The 23,369-nt window shown below is 38.8% G+C and overlaps 1 long non-coding RNA gene across 1 annotated transcript in view; it reads left to right on the top strand.

Moving 5' to 3' along the window:
* LOC149315558 (uncharacterized) overlaps positions 1 to 22,923 on the top strand; it is a 46,634-nt gene extending 23,711 nt beyond the window's left edge. Inside the window, exons 2-3 of the long non-coding RNA XR_016280670.1 lie at positions 20,918 to 21,106; positions 22,767 to 22,923. This is a non-coding gene — a long non-coding RNA (uncharacterized LOC149315558). The remainder of the gene's footprint in view (positions 1 to 20,917; positions 21,107 to 22,766) is intronic.
* The last annotated feature ends 446 nt before the right edge of the window (positions 22,924 to 23,369 follow it).

Raw genomic sequence — 23,369 nt, 5'->3', positions numbered from 1 at the left:
GCTTTGTGCAGCCTTTCAAAGCTATTTTGATACTCCCAAGGGCTCCACCTAAAGAAAATTTCTAAAATAGTTTAGAATTGAGAATGCCCCTTCCAAGGCTATATTTGAAGCTTCCAAGGGACTCCTACTACAAGCAAAATTGGAGGGAAAAAATTGAAAATGTTACATAATTCAGAGTGTTCATTCCATACATTCTGAGGGGGATCATTTTGCCAATGTGTGTGTGGTAGTGGTGGTGAGGATGCTGTTTTAGGCACAGGAGAGAAAGCCTTTCTTAAAAGAAGAAGGCTTAAAAGTGACTTTTGGTTTGCTTCCTGGGGTGAATCCACATTAAAGAATTAAAGTAGGTTGACAACAGTTTGTCATGACTCTATCCTACAGAATTCTAGGGTTTATGGTTTGGTGAGACATAAGAGCTCTCTGACCGCTCTGTCTGAATACCTAATCAAAGTACAAATCTCAGGATTTTTACAGGATGGAACCATGATAGTTAATGTAGAGTCAAACTGCTCTAACTTTGGAGTGTGAATGCATTTCTGTGTTGGAAAAGCCTAGAGTAGCCAAGAGAGCCTCCCCAGAGATAAGGCAAAATTTCCCCTATGCTTCTGGAGCATGCAGGGATGTATTCTGAGTATTATTTTTAAAGGAAATTTCAGAAGGGAGGCTAAGATTGGGTGGTGGCAAGACATCCTCACTCTGGCAAGTGCATGTACAATCCTCCAGACCTCAGGTTGTTGCTCATTGTCTGGCACAAAGCAACTTCTTGCCTTCATATATTTTTGTAATGATGTTAGAACAAGGTAGTTTCATGCTAAAGGCTTCATGCTAAGTGTTTAGTTGTTGCTACAAAGAAGTCACTCAATCATTTATTTCAGTGGGACAAAACTTAACCAACACAATTCACCTGTGGAGAAAAGTCAGGAACACTTCATGGGCCATGATCCAAATAGTTTCTTTAGATATGTTCAAGAACTTCACTGAGTCCAGTGGGATTTGCCACCTTCTTTTCACTGTCCAGGAAAGCAAGATGAAATATTTCATAAAGGGATATAGCAGGTTTTTCCTAACACTGTGACTCCAAAAAAAGTAGTTTTAGGGTTGCAGAGTAAGCCCCAAATATAGCTTCCAGTGACCTTTTGTGGCTATGTGCGGCTTTTTTGTTTCTCTTCTCCGCCACTTGTTTTTAAAGTATAATTTCAACCAATTAGGGATCACTCAATTACCAAGCTAAGTCAGCATCAAGATAGTTAAGATATTATCAGATTTGGATACCTAGCATTATCATTAAGTGTAAATAAAACTGTGCTCATGCATGCCATATGTGTATTATGGTAGGAGTAGGTACTGGAGGAGTGCACATCCATGTCATAGCAAGAGGTGGTTGCTGTTATCTTCCTATTCAAGCACTTAGAGGGACAATGAAACTTAAGTTGAAGTATGGGAACTCTGAAAGCATTGCTTCCTGTCATTGTTGCATTGTCTTAACATTTTGTGAGTGTGTTCTCTTCCTCGGTTCCTTTAAAGAATATATTAAAGGTTGAGTCTCCCTTATGTGTAATGCTTGGGACCCAAAGTGTTCTGGATTTCATATTATTTTGGATTTTGGAATATCTGTATTTCTATATACGTACATAATGAAAAATCTTGGAGATGGGGCCCAAGTCTAAACACAAAATTCATTTATGTTTCATATACACCTTGTTTACTTAGCCTGAAGGTAATAATGTACAATATTTTAAATAATTTTATGAATGAATCACAGATTGTGTATGTTGAACTGTCAGAAAGCAAAGATGTCACTATCTCAGCCACACATGAAGAAAATTTTGGTTTTTGGAACATTGCGGATTTCAGAAGGAGACTCAACCTGTAACTGTTTTGCCCATAAGTGCTCTTTCAGTTAATTTCTAATCACAAATTGTTTTGGAAAGCTGACTGAGTCAGTTGGCACTTATTAAAGAAGTCATAGTTGTGTGTGTTGTTTAGAAATATAGAAAAACACATCCCCAATGCTATCTTGGGCAAGTGAGATACTATACAGGTTTTTGTTTTTGTTTTTTGGACTACAGATAATACAGTACGACTTGGGGTAAATATTACTTGGTCTCACAGTTTTATTTTATTTTTTAATCTCTGGGTGTTCTTAATGAAAAGTTGTTAAAAATAAGAGGTGATGAATAATCAAATAATGTGAATTTCTTGATATGTAAATGTTGCAAAAACTACTTACAATACACTAATTAATACATAAGAATAATTTGAAGTTACTGAAAATGATCATTAACAAATTAAGGGAATGAGGAACATCACTTTCTACCAAAAAATAATCCCATTGGCATTTAAACATTAAAATTTTAAATTTAAATTCATTGTTAGGAAAAAAATTATAGGTGAAAAAAATCAAAACTGTAAGATCTGAGTCTGCTTCTTTTCCTAGGTCAAACTTTGATGTAAAGGGTTTAGAAAAATTTTAGAATAAAATGAAAACAGAAATACCCTCCCACTTTCCCAATTTTTCAGGGACAGTCCTAATTAATCCTCTATTCCACTTTTCCAGCTGCTTTTAAAATGTCCCAGTTTTTCTCCCTGCCTCCTCCCAATTTTCTCCCTTGTCCTCAGCTTATTTCAATTGCTACAAATTGTATTCAGAGTGCAAAAGTAATTTATAGTGCGCCCACGTCATACGCGGGTTTGAGCGTACGCTCAAACTTGCGAGGGAGCGCGCTGGGTGGTGTGTCACCACCACTCCGCCACATGCACAAGCCCCGTTCATGCATGGAATTCGGCTTACACGGGGGGTTCCAGAATGTATCCCCCGCATAAGCTGAGGGTGTGCTGTACAATCTATTAACTCTGCAGGGGGGGAGAGAGCCCTTCCCTGTAGACTCAGACAAAAGCAAACTGTTGCAGCATCTCTTAGCTTGGATTGTCTTCCTCATGAATAACTTCTGCCATCTTGACCATACTCTGATGTTGCTTGGTCACACATGTCCCTATTTTCATGTATGAAATGTTGGAAGGGATGCTGATCTATGAAATCTTATGCAACCATGCTGTCTGGGATTGTATCTCCATAGTAAAGCACATGATTCCTGATAAATGGCCATAGACTCCATCTCTGACATCTCCAGGTAGGGCTTGGAAGAACTCCTGTCAGCCAGAGTCAGCAATAGCTAGGTCTAATCTGCACTGAAGAAATAATCCAGTTTGACACCGCTTTAACTGTCATGCCTTAATGCTATAGAATTCTAAGATTTGTAGTTTTGTGAGATGCAGTTGGCCCTTCTTATACTCAGATTTTTTATACACAGATTCAAGCATCCATGGTTTGAAAATGTTCCAAAAAAGTATAAATTTCAAATATCAAACCTTGATTTTCCATTTTTTATAAGGACACCATTTTGCTATGTCATTATATTTAATGGGACTTGAGCATACACTGATTTTATTATACACGGGGGATCTTGGAAACAAACCCCAGTGTATAACAAGGTTCCACTGTATTTAGCCTTCTCTGTCAGAGAGCTGTGGTGCCACAACAAACTACAGATCCCAGGATTCCATAGCATTGAGCCTTTGCAGTTAAAGTGCTGTGAACTGAATTATTTCTGCCATGCAGATTAGACTTAATAAGAAATGCTAATGGTCTGAGCTACTCCAGGACAGCTTCCTGTGTTCTGATTAAAGATGAAACCAATAAAAGATGATACTGCCCCCACTCTGAAAAAAGGATAAAGTGCCTTCTGTAAATTATATATATTTTTTATGATATCCCAAAGCCTAGTAATCTCAAAATTTCAAATGATGTCTGAGTTTTAAGTATGTAGGAGGCTATCAGGCTTTGATGCATATGGCATGTCCATCCTTGTCTGAATCTAGGTGACAAGGCCTGATCTTCAGCTGTTCAACATCAGCTGCTCTGAAGGCTCACATTTGAGAATATTTTGAGGCCTGTTGAGGGGAACAGATGCCAGCAGTCTTTGAGTGTGCTTTGTTTGATAGGCTAACTTGTGCTGAAACATTTGGGGAAGGGCATTCTCTTGGCAAGGGAGCAAACATTTGCTTGCTTTCAGATGTGCATGTTACATTCCTTTTCAGCCCTACAGGGAAAGTAAATATATATGTTGAGCTGTAGGGTAAAGGAACTTCTTTCTTTCTATTATTCATATCTGTTCCAGGTGCAATATGCAGAAACTCATTCAATTGGCAAGGCCCAACCTGAGTCATGGAAGGAGCAGACTGGGCTATGGAAGTCCTAGCCCAGGTCAGAAGGAGGAATCAGGGAGAAGGAATATATGTAGAAAAGGGCATGTAGGAGCTGCAGAAAATGATGCAGAATGGAGGGCTCCTGGTCACAATTTCATCCCTCTTCCAGAATACTTATTCCATTGTCTTTCCCAGTTTAATTTAGTTTAATCCACAGTTCATTCCCTATTATAGAGGAACTCATGAAATTGTGGTTCCAACCAAAGTTAGGTGACATAACAATGTTTCACAGTAGAAGAAGGAGAGGTGAGATAAAAAGCTTGTTTATGAGCAACTCAACATTGACTGGAATTCTCTATCGTAATCTTTGCCAAGTAACTTTATGAACACGTAGGGCCTGAACAGATGGGCCAGAATAGCCCGGGCAGAACCCATGCTATCCTGGCCCCAGTGATCACTCAGTTTGGTCCCTGGGTCAGTGCAGGGTTGGATGGGTGTTCACACACCTGTCTCCACACCAACCCAAGACCAAAACAGGCACAAGCTCCTTGCTGTGTGTTACCCCAACTAAGAAGTCCCCCCCCCCCCTAGATTCACTGCATCTGACATGAAAACAGTGACCTCTGGCTGTACCCACATGGCCAGGCACCACATTTCCACATCAGATGCAGCAATGGGGGTGGGGGTGGCTTCTTAGTTGGAGGAATGCACGGCAAGGTAAGAACCATTGGTGGCACTATGAATAGCCAGGTGTTGCCATTTCTAAGAAACTCTGTACAATACCAGGGGTATTTTACCCTGGAGTAAAGGCTATTTACCCTGGGATCAAGGCAAATCCTCCGGATCCATGTCTGGTCATGCAGGATCAGATCTGATCCTGCCCTAGGATTTTGGCCTGCATTATCTGATCTAGATGATGTGAGGCTGGAGGGAACCCAGCTATGTAGCAGTTGAGGCTAAGGAACCAAGTCGAATTGTGAAGATGTAGATCAGGGCACTGGCAGGAGTCTGGTGTGCATCGGTCCTATTGTGTATCAGTCCTGGTGCATAGGGGTCACCTTGGTTGCATTGCTACGTAGTAACTTCACAACAACTCCTTGCTGAATATGGATGCTGAAAAACTGCTCAGTTCTATTTCTCACAGATGTAAGTAAACCTCTGAAGATATAAGTTCCCAATAGAATTTTGGCCCATAGTTTTAGATTATCATGAGAAAAAGTTCACAGTATTTTACCATCTTGCTCCATGAAACCTAATAATCAATGTGTACTTAAGAATACATTAACCACCCAACACAACAGAACTTTTCTTCTCTTCTCTTCTCCACAGCTATCTGTATTGCATAAGAACTGACTCTGGATGGGTCCCCAGAGCTCCAAACCATTTTTTATGATGATGTTTGGGGCAGAGAGACATTGTTCCTTTTATGATGGAAGCATTTTGATCAAGAGACACCCCTGTTTGATTTTAGGCTGTCTGCTAAACATTAAAATATTTTTGTGGTTGGCTGGATGAGCAAGGAGAGAATTCAACATCTCTATTTAATGGGAACTAGCATTTCAGGAGAGAGCCAGCTTGCTGTATTGATTTGACTGTTGGACTAAGAATCTAGAAGAACAGGGTTCAGATTTTCACTTAGCCATGGAAACCCACTGGATGACCTTCAGTAAGTCACACTTTCAGCCTCAGAGGAAGGCAAAGGCAAACCCCCTCTGAACTATTCTTGCCAAGACACCCTGTGATAGTTTCACCTTAGGGTTGTCACAAGTTGGAAATGACTTGAAGGCTCTCCACAATGAACAACAGCAAAGCAGCTTGGGTGGGTTTCCCTAGGGGGCTGATGGTCCTAGTGAAGTTGCCACCCCAAATATTTGTATTTCTGTAATTGCACTGTCTTTTTAAGTAGAGAGGATCTTATCCTCAGAGTAATAGGACAGAAATAAAGAAATAATCCTTCTCTCTCCCCTTTTTGCAAAGAACAGCAGAATCATCAGCCACGCTATGCTGTGCTCCATGCTCTGCATTTCTCAGGACCGTTTGAAAGTGAATTTATTCCTTGGGAAGGCCCCCATCAATTTGCTTTGTTCTTTTGTTGACATGTTTATTAAAAAGCTGAGCATCTTGGTATTAAAGTTTTATCAGCATTGAAGAATAATATGCCTTTTGAACAGATCCAGAAGTTATGGGTCGGGTCTTAGCTCTTCTCGTTGTGGAGCTTGCCTGAGTCAGCATTAAAAAATCAACTCTGAATTCTCTCTCTCTCTCTCTCTCTCTCTCTCTCTCAATTCCAGATATTTGTCCTTAAGCAAAACAGATAATAATGAAGTTAAAAGCAAAGCTCCCCTTTGATTTTCATGGGCCTTGCTGGGTTGACATAGAGGTAAAACAGTGCAGCAGGCTCTATTTGTGCAGAATCCCCAGTGAAATTAATGAGCATTGCTTGGAGGGAAATCTTTAACAATGTGTTGTATTCAGGGAGTCCAATCCAAAATGAAATAAAATAAAATAAAATTAATTTGCACTTTGATTTGTATGCAGAGAGGAAACGCTGCTATGGGCACCTTTTCCCTCTGTAACTTGGTGATTTGGCTGCAGTAAGTTCAAGGTTCACTTCCTAGTAATTGGGAAAAAATGTCAGTTTAAAGGGAGGAGAAAAAAACCCCAATCCTTGTAGTTAGAAATGCATTTCAACTTGCAAATATGTAATCCCATATAGGTGCTGATAGAGGTAATGCAGAGATCAGTCAGAAATCTGGAGAGGGGAAATTGAGGAGGAGGATGTTTGTGAATGAAGAGATATGAAAAGCTTCCATGTGCTCAGCCATGTAAAGACACTCAGGAAGTCACACTTCCTCAGCCTCAGAAGATGACAATGGCAAACTGAAGAAATTTGCCAAGAAAAACCTATGTTTTAGGGTCGCCATAAGTCAGCAATGACTTGAAGGCACTTAACCATAAAAATCATGGTAGGCGTTTGCAAGACAAAATCAAGAGATCAATGAACATTTGTACATCTACCTTCCACCCACTGATTCTCCACTGAAGGACCATCTTCCCCTCATATTCATAACAAATAGAGTGGACCTTCAGTATTTGCTGGGGTTTGGTTCCAGGGTCCTCAGTGGATAGCAGAACCCATGGATGCTCAAGTCCTGTTAAATACAAGGACATAACAAAATGACATTCCTTATATAAAACAGCATGGAATGTATATATTTTAAAAAATATTTTCAAGCTGTGGATTATTGAATCCATGGATAAGGAATCTGTGGGTCCAGAGGGCCGACTGTATGAAAGTATTGTATTATAAGGCAAAATTGGATATTCAGGGGCAGGGATAGATCAAGAGACAATAGACAGCATGCCATTCTACATGCCATTCTATATGCATGCTCATTTACTACTCCCTCTTGCTGCCTGCTCAAACAGTGCAGCAGTGAAGTATCAGTGTGAGAGGGTGGTCCATGATGTCTGCTGGAGCCCATGACCTAAGGTGGATGTCTCTTTGCCTGCTCCCTCAGTGAGAAGGCTTTGCCAATGCCATTGTCAGTAATACACTGTCTGCAAATAGGTGAGACAGCCAAATAGCTCAAGAAGGAAGGAAGGAAGGAAGGAAGGAAGGAAGGAAGGAAGCATCACTGTATTTATTGAGTATGGCAAAGAAAGAATTAGAGGATAAAGCCGGGAAAATTATATTATACTTAACTTCAGCCGCACGAATAATTTTTGCAAAAAGGTGGAAAAGTAAGGAAGAACCTTCCAAAGAAGAATGGATCAATAAAATCTATGAAATAATGCAAATGGATAAACTGACAATACTCTTGAGAGAAGGCAATATGGAGAAATTTAATAAAGACTGGTCTTTGGTAATAAAATATCTACATAAAGAAAAAGGAAAGGAAAGTGTAATTGCCTTTAAAGATTAATATCACCACAAATTTTTTTTTATGTTTTGATAATTAATATCATTATTTCTAGATATACATATGTTATAGAATATGAATGTTCCATGAGAAATGATAAAAAGACTAGGACTTGGAGATAATATGTGTTTACAGAAACTAAAGGAGAAGAAATTGATAACAACATTAGGCAAACAACATTTTATTCAAAGCAAATCATGCAAAGATACATGTGTTTGGGGAAAATGTGCAGAGAGAGGAAATTCACAAATTTCAATCCCTGCAACAGTCACACAACCCAATGTGGAAACAAGACAGAACAAGCTTTTAAGTGGTTGGGTGAGAAGAATTTTTTAAATGAGGTGTGTGCTGGGTTTATTTTCTCTATGTTTTTAATGTTTTAACAATTTTAAATTAATGTTATTTTGGTTAGTTTGTTTAATCCAATACTAGAATTCCAATGTTTGTGCAAATCTAGAAATTTGGGGACTAAAAAAAATTTCAGTAGGGGCAGGATTCCTATTTGGGAGCAATGCCCTACCCGCCCCCCTCCAATAGCTACAGTCCTGCCATGGTCTGCAGAGTAGACTGCTAAAATAGACAGCTCTATGGTCAGTATAAGGTAATATCATCTCTACCTTTGATCAGATTGCTGATTGCTTACAGAGCAATGGTGCAATGTTCTATGTAAAGGAACATTTACTACAACCAACAGGTGATTGTTGATGTCCTCTTAAATGATTTCTTAACAATTAAAAAAAAAAGATACAAACTGTTTTACTTGTATTGTTCATTATATTTTTCAAATTATTTTTAAGATGCCACAAAAGCCTGGACTTGCAAAATGGGACAGAAATTTTCAAATATGTAAAAAGAGACCAAATTCTTGTGTGCACCAAGGACCTAAATATTTGCTGATTTCATGCATGGCAAGATCACAATAATTTTTGCACATTTATTTGTTGGTATTGCTTCTCCCAATATACACTGCTTTTGGAATGGAAATGTTGGGTTTTCTCCAAACTCCCAAAGTGTAGTGGAGAAAATAATCTCACAGCAGTTGACAATTTACTTGATAGTGTGTTTCAGTGTATTGAGGTATCCTTTCTCATTAAGGATGTGAAAATGTGTGAGTATTCTTTATCCCTAGTGTGCATTCATTCATGTCAATGGAGACAAAGTCTGTACACTTAGAGGAATCTGACAATTAGTCTTGGCCATTGAAATGTGTGGTCAAGTTGTGAATGAGTATCAGGATTTACCTTATGCTCCTGAAACACATTTCTCAACTTGAACTTTACTGCCTGATCCTCATAGTTTTCAGCATAGAGGCCTGTAGAAAATCTTCCCTCCTGCTGGTGATCACAAGTTTGGTGACAGGGTCAATGTTAAACCCACCTCAAGCTGCGCAATCCTTATCATATCTTCTTGAACTGTCTCCATTTGGCAGGAACAGACCCAATTAATCCTCTGTCATCCCACCTCTTCAGTTCTTTTTAAAATGTCCTGGTTTCTCTGTCCTCCTCCCACTTTCCTCTTTTGTCTTCAGCTTACTTCAACTGCTGCAAACTGAGTTCAGTCTAAAAACTTAACTCAGTGGAGAAGAAAGGAGAGAAGAAGAGGTGGAATCTTCCTGTTTCCAATAGACTTGGGCAAAAGCAAACTACAGCAGCTTCTCCTACATTATCTATCCTTTCTCATTAATAAGCCACCAGTGCCTGGATTTTCATCTGTGAAATATCTGTAAATATATTCTCATGATCCCTCCAGATACACACATATGCAGTTGCTAGTAAAATTTCCAGCTCAAGTATCGGAACAGTATTTGTCTAGTTTGTCTCTCTAGTCTTTACACAGCTAACATGCATCATGGTATAGTGGTTGCATTACTCAGAGCAATTGCTAGCACTGTAACTGCCATGTGTCATGCTATGGATTTATCTGCTAGCACAGCATGTCCTAGGATCTGGCTATTAGTTAGTATGGTTAAGTGTGAGCTTATTTTTTCCATGGGCCAAGGTATTTTGTTATTCATTTTAATAATTAACTAAAAGATGGGATTAAAAATTCATCAGGTGGCAAATCACAGCTTCTTAAAGCTATTCTGATATAATCAGCAGGAAGTCATTTACATTTAAAAACTGCAGATAATTGCTGTAAAGCACTCTGCACTCAAAAAGAGGGCTCCAGAAACAATTAATAATCATTCCACTATAAAAAGGAGAGGTTCTGAAATGAACCTGCAGATTTGGATGAGACGTAGATGAATTCATTGGATGGCTGTTCAGGGTTAACTTGATGTAATTAGAATTTCTTTAATGCCTTCAGTTTGTGAAGGTGTAAAGCAATAGAGGCAAAAAGGAAGGTTGCTGCCCCATGGGACTTGCAGTTTATGTTTTGGCAAGGAAAGACAGTACTGGGAAATGAGAGACAAAAAATTTTAAGTGCCAGTCATAGAATCATAGAGTTGGAAAAAGCTTCATCAGCCATTGCATCCAAACTTCTGTTCGGTACAGGAGCTCCAGCTAAAGCAACACCAGAAGTTAACTAGCACTTTTAGACTTATGACCACTCTAAGGCAAACCTATCATGGGGTTTGCTTGGCAAGATTTGTTCAGAGAGGGTTTGCCATTGCCTTCCCTTGAGGCTGGGAAAATGTGACTTGCCCAAAACACCCAGTGGGTTTCATGAAACTACAAATCCCCAAATTCCATAGCAAAGGGCCATGGCAAAGCAGTGTCAAACTGCATTAGTTCTGCAGTGTAGATGCAGCCCTAGACTGCGGAACTCCTTCTCACAGGTTACTCCCTCCCTGCTCTCTTTCTGCCAACATATCAAGCACATTTTATTTAGGCTAGCCTTTGACTGATTTTACTCATATGACAGACTAGTATTAAAAGAGAGGTGCTTCTGTTTTTATGTTGTGTGCTTTTAATTAAGTTTTAATTGTAGAGGCATACCTCAGTTGATGAAGTAGATGCATTCCTGGGCATTGTTTCCTGAACAGAGAATTTGGTACCTGAGACAGATATCCCATGGAAACAATAGTTAAAGATTCCTACACCCCCAAAAAAGAAGCGCAGTTTAACACTTTTTGGCAAATTTTTTTATTCAAAACTAATAATAGGCATAGGTGAAATGAAACAACCAGGTCAGGTAAGCATAAAGAGACAAAAACATTTTCAACCTTCTAAATCCCATTTGAAGAGGTTTCTTCCACAATGCATCCAAGAGTGGGTTTTTCTTTCACCAGGCCCTGCTCTTCTGGTGATTTCCATTTTGATGGCCTAACATATAGAACTGTTTTGTTTTATTTTTTAATATACTTGGAGAAGCTGGTGAAGCCGACTTACTTGCTTTTCCATTTTTACTGTACATACATGCTCTGTAAGAAAATATGGAGACAGCCAATATTTAACTTGCTTGTTGTAAGCAAGCACACATAGCTACAGGAGGATCAGCTATACTAGAATCTCATTCTGTGTCTCTCCAGCTCTCCTTCACCATCCTTCCAATGCCAATGAGGCTAAAAATCCTTCCAGCTAGACAGAGAACAAGGAGGGGAAAAAGGGCTTTGTAAAAAGGAGCTTTTTTGTCAGATGCTTTGTTAACTGAAGTATTCCTGTATTTTCAGACTGTTTTAACTATAGATTTTAAACAGTATCAATGTTTAGGTTTTTTTAAAAAAATATTCTGTAGTAGTATATTTTTAACTAAGCTGTTATTTGGACTTTGTAAGCCACCTGGCTTACAAATAAGTAAATAAATAAATAAATGTGTGGCGTGAAAGGGTCCAAAGTACTATAAAAGCCGAAGGAGCTGTTTGCTGCCACTACTGTTTGGACATTTGATAAAGCAGACAATTAAGTGGGTTTCCAACATCTGCTGACTGCCAAATCCCATCCAGGGGAGTGTACTCAGCATTTTTAAAAAGCAACTGATACAAGATACCACTCTATTGAAGCCATCGCGAGCAATCCCGTTAAAATCAATAGAAAATTAGATGCTATGAAAATGCAATATGTGTCCAATTAGTTATAATTGGAGCAAATGTTGATGCAGATAAAGTTCCAGCGTAAGATGTATTTGCTCAAAATGCTTGCTACTTGACTTACGCATTGCTTTGTAATGGAAATTCCTGGGACCTGATGGATCCTATCACGTAAATGATAGCCCATCGAATGCACACATGTTAAGCATTATCTAATTATGTAGGTTCACAGAGCCTCTAAGATAGCTTTGGTACGCTCTGTGTCTTTTGAAAAATTGTTCCCCATCATGCTGAGAACTCCCAGTTGGACTTGACAAATTATGCTAGTGAACCTGTTCAAGAACTTTGGCAATAAAAAAAACTGTGAACGTTGTGACAAGTTAAGAATTATGTTGTTTGCAAATTTGAAATATTTTACTGTTTCGTTTCTTTTTATTTATTTATTTAATGGATTGAAGAGCAGACAATCATTTTCTCCATTCATATTTCTGCTTACAACTTACTTGTCCCCCTGCAAATGGTAGTGTTTTAAAATTACCCACTACATGGCCATTCACCCTAATCCAGAGTCCCCTGTGGGTGATAATGCATAACTCACAAAGACGACATATGTGCAAAACTGTTTTGTTTTTCACTGAAGGAAAGTAAAAAATATTCTAAACCTACATGAAATCATGTAAAGTGGGGCTTGTTTGTTTGTAAGGCATTTACTCCAGAAGAACTGTGTTCTACTCTTGAAGTAGGCAAGCTGGACCATGCTTTCAAAACACAAAAATAATGTAGACCAGAACCTTACTATTGTTCTGAATATTCATTGTTTCAGCCATACCCAAAGGGTACCTTTCCTATCACAGGGTGCATTGACACTGCAGAAATAATGAAGTTTGACACCACTTGCACTGCCATGGCTCCATCCTACAGAATCAGGGGATTTGTAATTTTGTGTGGCACCAGCACTCTTTGGCAGAGAAGGCTAAACATTTTGTAAAACTACAGATCCCAGGATTCCATAGGATGGAGCTACAACACTTAAAATGGTGTCAAACTGCATTGTTTCTCAGCAGATTCACCCATAGTGATTGTAATAAGATTCTCAACTTCCTATTCATATTTTTTTTAAAAAGTACACACAATTTTTATACAACTGTAATTCTATATATATTTGAAAAAACACATTATAATCTTATTTAACAAAATAATAATTGCCAGGCTACCTTTAATTTTGTTAATGTTGCTGTTGTGTGCTTTTCAAGTTGGCTCTGACTTCTGGAGACTCTATCCTATGGTTTTCTTTGCAAAATTTATTCAGTGGAGGTTTGCTGTTGCCTTCTTCTTGACTGAGAGAGTATGACTAGCCCAACTGGGTTTCCATAGCAGAGTGGGAATTTGAACCCTTATCTCCCAGAGTCCTAGGCCCAGACTTGCACGGGCCAAATAAAACAGCCACCCTCACCCCCACCCCCCCAATCCAGTTCTCTCAATGACAATTGGCCCAAACCCTAGTTCTGATGCAAATAGACCAGATAACAGGCTGTTCAGCACCAGAACTGGGATATACCCTTTTTACAGTGGATTAAAATAAGTCCCCAGTTGCTCAAGATTTTCCTGGAATATCCAGAGCCCTCTATTCTGATTCTGGGTGGCTGTTTGAAATGCTTCCCACTCTGTCACCTGGTGCCTCTGCCACTGTCACCAATCACTCTTTCTGAGTCCAGAAGAAGGTGCCCAGGCATGTGATTGAGCCTGAGCACCTTGGTCTGACTTCAGAGAGAAGTGACTTGTGGCAGCAGCAAAGACTCTGGGAGGCATAACAGGATATGTGTGTGATCAGTTGTCTGGCATCACAATAGTGGGCTTTTGCAACAAGAGATGGTTGGGACAACTCTGGGACCAAGATGCTCTGCTATGCCCCATGGCAGTGGAGACAGGACCATAGTCCAATACATAATCCATTACACTGCATTGGCTCTCTCCAGTGATTCCCAAACCTTGATCCTCCAGATGTTTTGGACTTCAACTCCCAGAATTCCTGACAGTTGGCCAAGCTGGCCAGGGCTGATAGGAAATGAAATCCAAAATTGCCTGGAGGTCCAAAGTTTGGGATTCACTGCTAGTCCATGCTATCTTTCTACTTTTAATCAGATCTACTTAATGTTGCTTTCTAGACAGTAGCCTGGCAAATGAGCTGCTCCAGTAGAGCAGTGCTGTTAGCCATGGTCTCAGCTGGAGTGAGTGCCAGTCCAATAAAGAATGAGGTGTTCCTTCCTCTGCTGAGAACATCATTGCAAAGAGGGAAGGTGATATTTGCATCCTGTGGATAATTCCTAGGTTGTTATAGCCAGGAGCTATAATAACCTTCTTAAAAAGTACCTTCTTTTTGAATGAAAATGAGCTTAAGACTCTACAAGGTATTCCTTTTCTAAAAGCTTTGGTACTCCCCAATAGCTGTCACCCACTTCTTTTTGTGGAGTACAGCTTGCACTGACAAGGAAGGAAGGAAGGGAAAAGGAAAACCCAATCTCCAAAACTTAAATTCAGTAAAACCTGTAAAAATCAGCTGGAAATGCTCAGGCATTCTAACTGGAAGTGACATCGTGTCAATTCCTGCTTGCATTTTTGCCCAAGTTTTGGTCCAAATGATTCTCCTGTAGCCTGCAGTGGAGATGTAAGATAAGAAAAATGGGCTTCCATGCTTGCTGAAATCATTCACCCCTACATTTGTTTTTGCAGAGTCTTACTAAGCAGACTATTGCTTTTTAAGGAAACAAAACTATGCCCTTCCAATCTGGTTGAATAATCTGCATGGCATGTAGAATTTTGTTAGAAAATTGCTTCTTTGGACACCAAGAGATAAGAGATTGGCCAGGTTATCAAAGAGTGTTTCATCTGTGGCAGCAGCCTTCCAGATTTAGTAACATCAAACACTACATTAACTTAGAGGAAACTTCTAAAAGCTAATTACTAAAGGAACGTGTACTTCATTAGATAAAGCTGTAAAAAATCAATATTTAGCATTGTTGTTTTGATTGGATTTCCCCAATGATAAACTGCTAACAGGCTTGATCCCCCAAAATGATCTCTTTATCCTGATGAAGAATATCAGAACAGCTTCAGTGAACCTGAGCTGATAGTAACGTAAAGGTCAGTAGTTTCATTCCCCCCCCCCCCAAGTTACTCTTCTAAAAAACAACAACTTGTTTCCAAGTGTGGTATGCAGGTTCTCTTTCTTTTATGTTGACAGAAATACATCCAGTTGGTAGTAATGTGCGTTAATTCTACTGTATGGTGCAGATCTTCTGCTTCATTAGCAATAGGGACATGATGGGATTTGTGATGACAATGTGTGATTCTTTGGCTTGACGTCAAACAAAAGCTAAAAGAAGCACAACAGGATACAGCACTAGGGTTCTAATGGGAATACAGAAGGAAAATTAATCCTGTCACAGTGTGGACAGCATGGATGCCTTGCTGCAGAGTTGGTTATATGCATGTTTCTTCAGAAGCATGAAGAAACATGGTGTAGTGGTTTGAGCATTGGACTAGGATACTGGGAAACCAGATTGCAAATCCTCACTTGGCTATGGAAACCCACTGTGTGGGCCTGGACAAGTCACACTCTCACAGCCTCAGAAGAAGGCAAGGGCAAACCCCCTCTGAACAAACTCTGCCAAGAAAACCATGATAGGGTCATTTTAGTGTTGTCATATGTCCCACTGTGTTCTGTGAGTCTTATTTCAGGCAAGCTGCATAGGATTGTGGCCCAAATTCCAAAGAAGAGAATTCCATCCTTAAATTTTTCCATTGTTTTCAACTCATTAGGTAGCCATAGTCAAACTGCTAGCCTTAATTTCCCCTTCCACAGCTGGGAAAAGAGGATAATGTTTAAAAGATGCAGGCTGTTGGTTTATACTGAGTTGTGTATTTTTATATTCATTTATCTAGCTTAGTTCTGGCAATGACTCTGCAAAGGCACTGCACTACCTGAAGTCGTGAGACCAAAGGAAGCTTCCTTATGTTCTCAGATCATCTTGTTCAGTGTTGTTTACAATGAATGACAACAATTCTCCAGGGTTTCAGAGGGAAGTCTTTCCCTGACCTGTTTGGAGACAGGAACATAGATGTGTGCCTTATACTGAGTCACACCATTGATCCATCTATCCCAGTATTGAAAACTTCCCAGGTATTGAACCTGGGACCTTCCGCAGCCAAAGCAGGTGCTCTGCTGCTGAGCTACAGGCATCCTTTAACTAGAGGTCTTTTAATTGGACTTATTAGAGATTGGATGTGAGACCTTACATATATTAAATATATTATTTCTTTACTGAAATATTTCTGTCATGCTTTACATCACAAGATTTCAGAGCTGACCTCCAAGGTTGCTGCAGAGAGTAGTAAGATGGTGTGACTTGATGCTCTGAAAGTAGCTTCAGGTAAATAAGAACTTTAATGAAGCACTGAGAAGGCTGAGGAGCAATGCACCCTTGCATGGTGAACCCGTGGGTTTGCTAGATATCCCTGATAGTGTGCAAAGAGGAAAGATTTCTTAGCAAGTAAGGTAGATGTCTCTTTGTCAACATGGGGTTGCCATGAGCTCTGATAGTGTCATTTACTGTACAAAAACTAATTAATAGAATCAGGTAACAACTAGTTTATAGTAGTGCATGTGCCAGCATAGACAAAAATATGTCTAAATAAACCTGCAGTACCAAACTCACATAGTGGGATTTACTTCTCAGTAAACATGCATAAAATTGGGCCATCCGCCTAGAAAGTGTCATTGAATGTTGCAAGATATAGGATATCCTCCAAATTGTTGGTTTCTAGGATATCTCATATCATGCAACATTTCACAGATGAAAACTAGGATGCGTGTGGCCAAGCAAGATCAGAGTGTAGACAAGATGAGAAAAGTTATTAATGAGGAAGAACCCATAACATAGGAGAGGCTGCAGCAGTTTGTTTTTGTTTGAGCCTTCTGGGAAGAACAAGCCTCTGCCTCCTTTTCTCCTCTCCCTACTGCTGAGTTAATTGAGTATAAACTCCTTTTGCCCTTTGAAATTAGTTTGCAGCACTTGAGATAAGTTGAGGACAAAGGGGAAAAGTGGGAGAGGCAGAAAGAAACAGGGACATTTTAAAAGCAACTGAAAATATGTGATGACAGAGGATTAATTGGAACTATCCCTGCCAGATTGAGACAGATGGATGGTATATATTCAGCACTTTGTGCCTTCCTACCATTAGGCAGAGCGAGGTAGCAGATTCTGGATACCCTAAAAGAGCAGCAAATTGTTAGTAGTCTTGTTTCTTATTATTTTATTTTTACCGCTAGAACTGTGGAGTGGTTGCTTGAGGGATTTCTTATCTCCTGTACTGAAATAGATAGGCTGGTTTTGGGGTCCTATGCACTTTAATTTGGGAGGCATTTGCTATTCTAACTCAGGCAGCAAAATATCTTGGTGTAGCCTTGCATCTCCTTGCCTTTTAACTAAAATATAATGCTGCTATTGTTATTGCATTTATATGGCCACTCAGCAAAGTATGCTATGTCTTACATGTAGTTCTTCTTCTTATTCCTAAAGATAATAGCATGTGCTTATTAGAATAGTGAGATAAAAGTCAAGCCAAATAAGAAGGCTGCACCATGGGAATGATCCACAGTGCTATGTGATAAAAGGTGAAATATATAATGTAATGGAGCCAAGACAAAATTCAAATATGTTTTAATGACTCATCAATATACTTTGATTAGTCTAGTCCATGGTATATCAGCAAATACTTAAGGAATAGAATGGGCAGACAATTTTACCTTATAACCCTATAATGAATGTACCATATTCATTATAGAAACAAGCACCCTCCATACTGAAGGATGTTCAGCTTTTGTTTCTCTGTTTTAATAAACACACACTTTCACCATCAGCAGAATAATAAAGGGTTCCAGAAGGGTAACCACATTAGCCGGTAGCAGTTTTTGCATTTTGAGAGTGGCAACTGCAGAATTTTGTAGAATAAGCAGAATACACTTACTAACAGTAGCTTGACATGCGCTGTGTTTGTGAAAACAGTGTGCAAATTATGCTGACTGCATACAGCCACAATGTGCAAATCAGGTGCAGCCATCAAGCTCTTTATAGATTTCCAATCTAGGCCTCAGATCTAACCAAGTTTCTCATCCCTAGTCAAAATGTGTATAGCTGTTATCAGTCTTTGCAAAGATACAAAGTAGTTAAGGTGACTTTAAAAAAATTGCCAGTCAGAAACTCTGCAAGATTTTCCTAGAAAATCTAGATTTGTCACTCTTGGAGATTCCAGAAGAAGAGCCGTTTTAAATCTTCACACCAAAAATACCAGATAAATTGCAATGGTGAGGGATCATTTAACAAAAATAAAACATGCCAGAGTCCCAGCAATTGCCTCTCCATTGTGAACCCAGAAAAAGACCCTAAAAGGTCACAAAAATAGTCTTTACTTGTGTGGAAGCACCAGATCAAATTATATCCTGTTGAAAATTTCTTACTCATACATACTGCCTTTGCAAATGCAGCTTCCACAATCTTACACAAAACCTGCCCTGACTTTTAGCAGATGCATGAGATGACCTGAGAAAGTTGTAGATGGACATTTGGGTTTCTAGACCTGAGTGTTCTTTTCTGCTCCCCGAAGCACTCAAGTTTATTTTTCAGAATTAAAACTGAATTATTTTTGTTTGTGTATCTTTATGGGGTTGCAAAATGAGCTTACATGTGCATCATGTATTTAGAGGATAGCTCTGGGTTTTCATTTGGTTTTGTATTACATTTTTAAAATTTATTTAATTTCTATCCTGCCTTTTTCCAACATAGGATTCAGTATAAATTTTCTTATACAGTTTCTTAAAAAGAAAGTTGCACTGTGAAAGGAAAAGTAAATTTAAACTATATGCATCCTGATTCTAGTTATTGCAGTTTTTTCTCCCTATGAGTTTGGGATCCCAATGCTTAGGCAGATCATAAGCAATTTCTGTGATGAATCTCAGATACTTTCTTACCAATGTACTAGATCTAAGGTTCACAAACAATTGTCATCTCTCCTACAATCCTACAATATTCACTGGAAATATGGAGTGGTGGGCACCTTATTTCTTTGCTACTGTTAGAGTAAATATATACAGTCCTCTCTGTGTTTAGTCAACATTTGAGGTAGATTATTACATACATTGTCCATTTAAAGTTAACAATCAGTAATTGTGTCAATTCCAGTCTCTCTCCTCTTTTAATTTTTCCCTTTCTTAAGTATATTTAGCCACACTTCTGTATCAATTTGATTTTTTAAAACACTACATGAAAATTCACATGTATTTGCATAAACATCTTTCTTTATGCAAACAGATTGTATCCAATTTCTTTTTATTGGATTTGTAGTTTCGGTATGTTTTTATTACTGTTGTAAACCGCTGTGATCATGGGAATAGCGGTATACAAATAAAGATTCATTCATTCATTCATTCATTATATATGCATATTTAATGTGCTGTTTTCCGACTTATAAGTCATGTTTATACCATTATTTTCATTGAAGTACATACCTGTGTACACCTGTTTCCTAAATACATGCATTTTGTGAGCATTGCCATCATGTTGCAAAACTTAAAGAAGGGCAAATACTGAATGATAACTACATTCCAGTCCAGAAAGTGCCAATTAAGTACTTTCTCATTAAAATACAAACACATTAAATTCCTGAATATATTTTCATCCGTCCCTATTTGAACCAGTTATTCTGTTTGTTTTTGTTTTATTCTGTTTACTTATTTGTTTGCTTATTTAAAAAAAAACAGGTTTCAAAATCTCCCAAGATCTTGGGAAATAGTTGTCTAGAAATACTAGCAAGGAAATTGTTGGCCCTGGAGAACGTTCTCCCATCTAACTGCCTAGTATGCAAGCAAAAGATTGGCAGCCTAGAAGCCCTTTCTAACAAACTCAGAATCCTTCAGTGGCTATTTGCAGGTTTGCCACTGAGGTCTTGCTGGTAGAAAACATATTATTATTTTTGATTAATGGTGAACAGCAAGGAAAAACTGCTTTTCCAAAAGGAAACCTCCAACCATAACTCATTGCAGAGAGCTAAACAAATGTTACAATATATATACACACACTTTTCCCACATTGATTTCTAATACATTACATGGGTTCTTCTCCAAACAACCATCCCTTATGTTCAGATAGGTGGGTTGTTAACTCCTTGGCTATGAGAACTGGTGTACCTCTGCAGTCTTGTACCATCATAATGCTTTCCCAGTTGCTGCTCCCAAATGAAGTTCTTACAATAGCCTTTTCCAGTCTGGCACCCTCCACATGCAGCATGCTACAGAACCCATCATCCCCAAGCCTGTCCTGGAGAGGTGATAGGAGATGGCAACCTGGAAGGTACCCACCTGCAAAAGTCTGTCCAGGAACATTAATGAAACATTGAAGCCATCCACATATTTTCAACTATGCAAGACACTTTCATAGTGGTCTTCTGGGCTTCTCGGGAGATAGCAAGGTATCTTCTGAGTGGTGTACCCTCTCTACTTTCCTTGAAATCTTTATGATTTATGTTGCATGCTTCAATTACTATTCCAGTTATATTATAAAAATGTGATTAATTAAATCATCATCTTGTCCTTCAAACTACAGATGTATTCCTTTCAGATCTTCACTAGCTAGATCTTTATTTCACTCCTTGACTTGAATATCTATAGAAATAGAATTTAGAAGTAACCTGATTCGATTAATGGAATGGATCTTTTTTCAGAGCTATTATTTTATCTCTGCTCTATTCCTATTTCACCTCATAGAGATCAGAAATATCATGTGTTGACTATGATCATCGAATCAGAATAATGGAAGAGACTGCAAGGACCATCCAGTCCAACCCCCTGCCATGCAGGAAATGGCAGAGTACTATTATCTTAACATTATTAATACAGCTACATTGCTATGTAGAATGACATCCATCCATCTGATGCTTTTGCCAGACTAAAAGTGTAAGTGCCTACCACAGTTCATTTTTGGTGGGAACTGAACAGGAGAGATAGAGAGAAAAGGGATGAATGTAACAGCAGTGAATGTGGACAAATGGAATTGAATTAAACCCCCACAAAGTTAGATTGTACATGTTATCATAGTGGTCCTATATGTCATTATCCTATAGTCCCTGCGATGGTGTCACAGATAAGGAAAGATGAAGCTGTCAGTGTTATTTTCTCCCATATTTAATTTAAAAAAATACTTCCAAGTGTTGTACATCTCTTTATGCAACAACTTGGGGGCGTTGTTCAGTTCTTTCTAAAACAAACAAACAACAAAACAAAACAATTTTGTTCTGGACAAATTCAACTGGTGGAGCTATTCCCGGCATAGTTTGCCATGTCTTCTATATTGGCTTATCATGGTTTATCTGTCTGCAATATTGCTGTTAGAAAGGAGAAGACTGTGATATATATTTTTAAAAAGCACTAGCAATTCTATTTAGCAACAGAAATATAGATTAATATACAGGGACTCAATACCAGACTATTAAAAGCCAAATGTCCTGGATGAGTAATGTTTTTCTCCAGTTTTTGCTTCCCCTATATATATAATAATAACCATCATTTCAACCGCATTCTGTTGATTGTATAAAGAAATTAGCCCATTTTGGACAGTTCTTACTAAAATAAATAAATCAAAAGAAGAATTGTTTCATCCATTCTGATTCCCATACATGAATCTCATTTTGTTTGGCTGGAGAAGGAAGTAAATTCCCTTGGAAACTTCTGTGTTGTGACACCAGAAAGCTCCACTAACTTTCTCCTCTACAATCAGTTCTCCAACAGAAAACCATTTAGCAAGACATTCCAAACCAGTTTATTTATATATATGTAGGTAGGTGTCATTGTAGCTGTGGAATGTTTAGGAAAGGACTACATAGAAACAGTGAATTTTGAAGAGGGATTTGCTACCAGACAGGTGTTCTGGGATGAAGAACAGGGCAACCTTGAATATTTGAGATAATTTAGGCATAGGACAGTCACCTTGGAGTTAAAGGTTAAACTAGAGGATACACTGAATCTTGTCCAAGTTGACAGTTCGCATGATTTCTTCTGCTATCTCTTTGTGATACAGTCTTCAGCTGCCATCGCCTCACCTTATTTGGAGCTTTTAAGAATTGCATCACAATAGTTTTACGAGACATTGTTGACAGTCCTAGATAAAATAAGTCTGGTTTTAATTGAACATCATGGCAGAAATGATGAGATACTGACTTTCTTCCCCTGCCAGGATGTGTGGGAGGAGGCACAGGAGAGACGATGGAACCATTTATTTCCAGTAATGGGGTTTAACTCAGCAGAGCCCTGAGAGAGAACACTTCCCCAGGTAGCAGGATAAAAAACTGCCATGTCTGCAGTTTTGGCAACCTGAGTTCAGCAGTATGCCATGTATCGTATTATGCTTAGGACAGCTCACGTATCTTCCTTTTAAAACTTTTTATTTGCAATTGATCATGTCCTGGTTTTCTTTTTTCCTTACACTGATAAAGTAGGAGTCTCATATCAAAATGCAGCTAGTTCCTTCCTTCCTTCCTTCCTTCCTTCCTTCCTTCCTTCCTTCCTTTCCTACCTTGTTTTCTCCCTGCATTTCTATTATCTTTCCTTTGTTTTTTAGGTGTGACAAAGAAAACCACCGGCTGTCAGAATGACTGAATGAAAATGTTGGCGTGAAAGTATTAAAGACTCAGTGGTCTGATTTGTATCTCAGTTAAGTAAGAAATACTAGGATTTGAATCAGTGTCATTCTACCCAGTTTCAATGGGGCTAGAGAAAAATTCACATGCAAACATCTTCATTCCTCAGGAACTACAACATCAACTCGAGCACTGTTTTCTCTTTCTTTTTCTCCCTTTCTTTGTGCCCATCTGTCTCATACATGATGTTTTGTCTTCCAAGAAATTCATAATAATATTTCAATTGTTGCAGCAGAAGCCCTGGTGGCACAATGCTTAAATGCCTATATTGTAGCCACTCACAAATCACAAGGTTGTGAGTTCAATCCCAGCCAGGAGCTCAAGGTCGACTCAGACTGGCATCCTTCCAAGGTTACTAAAATGAGTACCTATCTTGCTGGGGGCAATTAGCTTACACTTTGTAAACTGCTTAGAGACTGCTTAGTGCAGTATGAAGCAGTATATAAATGAAGCTGCTATTTCTAATGCAGCAACACATTGAAATAGGTAGGAGTGAGAAGTAGTGAATGGCCCAGGGTCACTCA

Source organism: Sceloporus occidentalis, unplaced genomic scaffold, assembly GCF_023333645.1.
Source record: "Sceloporus occidentalis isolate IW3139 unplaced genomic scaffold, rSceOcc1.0.p SCAF_3, whole genome shotgun sequence".
NCBI classification, from domain to species: Eukaryota; Metazoa; Chordata; class Lepidosauria; order Squamata; family Phrynosomatidae; genus Sceloporus; species Sceloporus occidentalis.
The sequence above is the reverse complement of the archived record's forward strand: the minus strand, read 5'-3'. Positions and strand labels throughout refer to the sequence as shown.